General features: G+C 37.3%; 1 protein-coding gene across 1 annotated transcript in view; it reads right to left on the bottom strand.

Moving 5' to 3' along the window:
* Nucleotides 1-5,124, bottom strand: part of LOC123522586 (complement factor H-related protein 4-like) — a 128,887-nt gene that overhangs the window by 95,070 nt on the left and 28,693 nt on the right. The window lies entirely within an intron of this gene.

Genomic DNA, 5,124 nt, shown 5'->3' with positions numbered 1-5,124 from the left:
CACACATCTGAAAATAGAACAAACAAACATAAAAACTGTTAGCCTGCAAAAAATATATTTTTGTAGACTTTCAGGTTTAAAAACAGTATTGAATAATGATTTGGGCATGCTTTCCAAAAATCTTTCCTCTCTGTGAGAAATTATCATGTGCATTTTAATATGGTGACAATGAGAAACCTAAATATCAACTCATTGCAGTCAAACAAATTCTGAATTGTTGAGTGGGATCTAACTCCATGTGTGTTGTTCTGAGCAAACTTGTATAATAGGGTTTCTTGTTTATAATATCAATAGGAAGAGATTGCCAGGCTTTCTTCTGTAGTTCTGCTTTTAGGACCCCGGATGCTATTACTCATGATAACCAAACACCATGTAGTTTCTTCACTACATTTTGCTGTGGCACCCATGTATTTAGTATTTCATTATGGCTGAGTATTCGGCAGGGCCATGCTATAAGAACTAATTTTTCATATATTAGGGCTGTGCTCAGGTGATAATACAATATCTATTCTTACCACTGTTGTTTCTTTAAGTGCCTGGTTTTATTTCTTTGACAACATTGTCATTTTATTGAATTACATCATAAATTATCTCACTAAGGTTTCGAGCCATACTATTACTAGGAATATTATTGTAGTCATTGGTATAATCTTATTGATCAGAGAAGTTCACACGTGTGTAGTATATATCAGGCTCAATTACTTAAGAAGTTAGCTTGTGTATCTCCAAGATGTAGGTTACTGGTTGCTAGTTAATTATGGTGTGGGAATGGAAGCTAAACTAATACTCTTGGTAAACATCAGTTGTGGGATCAGAGGTAGACTAAACCTTGTCACAAAGAGGCAGAAAGAACAGGAAATATATATATCCCGGGTGGCAATCCATTGGGTGCATCAAGTAGATTTTGATCGTAGCAACCCTACAGGACAGGGCGTAAGAACCTGCGTGGGTTTCTGAGACTGTAACTCTTTATGGGAATAGAAAGTCTCATCTTTTTCTCTCCAACAGGGTGGTGGTTTCAAAAGGCTAACCTTGTGGTTTTCAGTGCAATGTGCAACCCACTATGGCGCCGAGGGTTTATACCTCCTGAACCTGAGAACCTCTCGAAAACAGGCTTGCACACTGAGCCCTATTGGCAGAAGTCCTGATGAGCCATGGGTTGACATGAAGGATATCATTGGAGGGAAAAACAAAAGTACATTGAAAAGAAATATTAAAGTGGATGTCATAAGAGACTCTGAAACTTGCTCATCATGCTAGAGTAGTTAAGGCAAGTGGAAAAAATGATGAAATCACATGCTGAACAAAAAAATGTCAAAAGTCATCTCAAAAGGACTATGTAAAGGCTAATTTCTGTAACTATGCAAAGACCTAGAGTTAGAAAAACAAAAAAAGGAAAAACATGCTCAGTTTAACTTAAATTGAAAGAACTAAAGAAAATGTCAAGCCTCAAGTTGCAATATTTAAAGATTCTGAGGAAAATATTGAATGATTAAGCAAGCATCAAACGAGTAGGGAAAGAACACGCAGAATTATTGTACCAAAAATAACTGGTAGACATTAGCTCTTTTAAGATGCATCATATGATCCAGAACCAATGGTAATAAAGTAAGAAGTCCAAGCTGTACTGAAAGCATTAGCCAAAATCAACCTTTCAGCGATCAATGGCACACAAGTTGAAATTTTTCAACAAGTTAATAAAGCACTAGAAGCACATACTCATGTGCACTAGGAAATTTGGAAGACACCTACTTGTTCAGCGGATTCTAAGATTTATATTTCTACCCATTCCAAAGAAAGGTGACCCAAAAGAATGTTCAAATCATGGAACAATATCATTAACATCACATGCCAGAAAAATTTTACTGATGATCATCCAACAAAGGTTGCCAGAAGTTAAAGCTAGATTCCAAAGTAGATATGAGACAAAGAATAACCTTGCTGGTTTCAGATAGCTCTTTGCTCAAAGCAGAGAATACCAGAAAGATGTTTACTTGTGTTCTATTGGCTATGTAAAGGCATTCAACTTTGTGGATCATAGCAAACTACGGATAGCCTTGAGAAGAATGAGAACACCAAAGCATAGATTCATCCATTTATCAAGAATGTGGATGGAACTCGGGAACACTGCATGGTTATAAATCAGGAAAGGCCTGCATCATGATTGTATCATCTACCAAATTTATTCAGTCTCTAAGCTGAGAAAATATGGCATAGATGAAGAAGAATTTGACATCACAATTGGTGGAAGGCTTATTAACAACCTTTGAAATGCAGATGACACACAACCTTGCTGGTTGTAATTGAGGAGTTGAAGGACTTTCAGATAGAGGTCAAGAATTTCTGCCTTCAGTAGGGATTACAGCTCAATATAAAGAAAACAAAAATACCCACAACTGGATAAATAGTAACATCACGATAAATGAAGAGTGGCTGAAGTTGTCAAGGATTTGGTCTTGCTTGGGCCCACAATTAATGCTCATGTAAGGAGCTGAAAGATCAAATGACCTGTTTGTATTGTGTAAAATGTTGCAGATGACTGCTTTAAAGTGTTCGTAAGCAAAAGTGTTACTTTGAGGACTAAGATGCTCCTTCCCCAAGCCACAGTATTTCCAATTGTCTCGTATTGGCAAGCAGTTTGGTTATAAGAGTTTCATACACATAAGGAAGTTGGACTCTGAATAAGAAGACCAAAGAAGAATCAATGCCTTTGCATGATGGTGCTGGAGAAGAATATTGAAAGTGCCCTGGATGGCCAAAAGGACAAGCAGGTCTGTTTGGGGGGAAGTGCAGCCAGAATTATCCTTGGAGGCTAGGATGGTGAGACTTCATCTCTCATATTTTGCATCGCCTGGAGCAGCTATCCAAAGCTATTTTAGAAACGCAGTCAGGAGAGACTAAACCCCGGAAAAGGACATCATGCTTGGTAAGGGGTCAGCAAAAAGGAAAACCTTCAAGCAGGGTGATTGAAACAGTGGCCGTCATAATGGAGTCAAAACTAACACCAATTATGAGAATAGTGCAGCATAGGGCAGTGTTTCATTCTATTGCACATAGAGTCACTATGTACAGCATCATTCAACCTTTCCTAAGAATAACTTAAAATCCTGGACATAATGTCTGGAATATAAAGATATGTTGAATTTTGAGATTCAAAGAATAATATAAAACCAAAGAAAACCCACTGCCATCAATTGTAGTCTGACTCATAAAGACTCTACACTGGGTGCCCGGGGCTGTACATCTTTACAGTAGCAGATAGCCTCAGTTTTCTCAGTGTCACTATTGGATATGAACCATCAAACTGGAGGCTAGGGGCTCAGTGCTTACCTGGGAGAACCCTCAAAGAACCACATGGCAGTGAGTTCTTTGGCTTTTCTTTGTATCTCCGGTATATCCTGAATTTAGTATTGGAGAATATTGCAATGTAGAATTGAGGTCCTGTTCAGATGAAACCGTTTTGATACAAACTTTCATTTTTTAACCAAAGGCTCTGGGAAGGAGCACTCTTGAAACAGAAACGTGGTCAGTGGCTCAAGCCCACTAACTGTTTCATCAAAGTACAATGAAACTGTTGATGGGTGTACTCATTTATAGTCCAGGAAATTTTACAGGGCGTTCCTATGACTTGAAGTCAATTTAATGGCAGTAGGCTTGGTGAAGTGTGAATGAATTGGTCCAAATCTAGAAGATCGCCATAGGAAGAGAAAACTCACTTCCTTTTCCTCTCCCATGATTATCAGACCCCTAAACAGTTTGCACTTCCAATCACTTCCAAGATAAGAAGGCACCTATCCTCTTTCCATGGTGTCAGTGACAGCACGTGGGGAGGCTAGGTATGACCGCATTGTAGCGGTGGAGGTCTTTAAAGATGCCAGATTTAAATAATATTCACTTTGGGAGGAAATAATATATCCCAAAATGTTGTATACATTTGAAAACCACTCCTAGTCTCAAGAATTGGGAAAATCTCAAAAGAGGAATCAAAACCAACAGATCGCAAATACTCAGATGACTTAGACGTTGAAATTAGTTGACAATATTTAAAGTTTAAGGGGGATGGTTAACCTGAAAAATAAGGGCATGGTTAATTTTTAATTCATTGAAATTCATAAAATTAATTCAAGACCACAAGCGAGTGAATCTAACAGCTGATTATAAAATTAGGTGTACTTTCTAATTAAAATTTTAATAAAAACAAATAAAGATCATCAGAGTTTTAGGTTCTGTGGGAAGAAAAAAGTTTTGGAGTTCCATAAAAAGAGAAGAGTGTGATGTTGAAAAACAAATATAAATGTAATAGCTAAGATTTTTCCAATTAGCCCTAAAACATACAATTGCATATTAGTTGAATGAACTACAGTCAAATGAAACCCAGAGAAATTTACATCATGCTATCATAATAAAGTAATGAAAAATAAAGGAAGAGAAAGAAGCTTGGACACAGCTAGAAAGGATCCAGAAAACTATCTGTTCCTTGAAAGATTTGCAGTCTTTGAACACCCTCCATAAAATTGCAGTGAGTCAGAACGAAGTGCCTGCAGTGGGGAATGAGACACAAAGAATCAAATGACATTGGATTTTTCATCTGCAATCCATGGAGACCAGAATGTAGTGATAAAACATTTTTCAAATTCAGAAAGAAAGAGAAATGTCAACCACAAATGTGTATATAACGAACACCATCCACCAGACTAGTGGAGTGGTACAGGCATTCTCTAAGGTCAAGTACAAGAACTTGTCTCCAGCAAACCCGTATTCAGTAATAGTAAAATTAATTTCATAACACAAAGAGAATTGAAAAATGAAAGAAAGACAGAAAACAATGGGGGTGATTAAAAATCACAGGGGTAAATATAGTAGACAAATATTTAAGAACTAATAGATTTTACCTTTGCACTGAGGTGGTTCTGTCCAGGTTCCATTCATGCACATCACTTCTACCTCTCCATAGAGTCTATAATGCTTGTCACATTCATAACGTACTTTCTCTTCCGGTGGATACTTCATCATCGGTTTTGAGATCATCTTACCATTTTCAACCTTGGGAGGATTCGTCAGATAGATCTTTGCTCAAAGCAGAGAATACCAGAAAGATGTTTACTTGTGTTTTATTGACTATGC

Source organism: Echinops telfairi, unplaced genomic scaffold, assembly GCF_000313985.2.
Source record: "Echinops telfairi isolate 266 unplaced genomic scaffold, ASM31398v2 ScPeMD7_7424;HRSCAF=8462, whole genome shotgun sequence".
Lineage (NCBI taxonomy): Eukaryota > Metazoa > Chordata > Mammalia > Afrosoricida > Tenrecidae > Echinops > Echinops telfairi.
The sequence above is the reverse complement of the archived record's forward strand: the minus strand, read 5'-3'. Positions and strand labels throughout refer to the sequence as shown.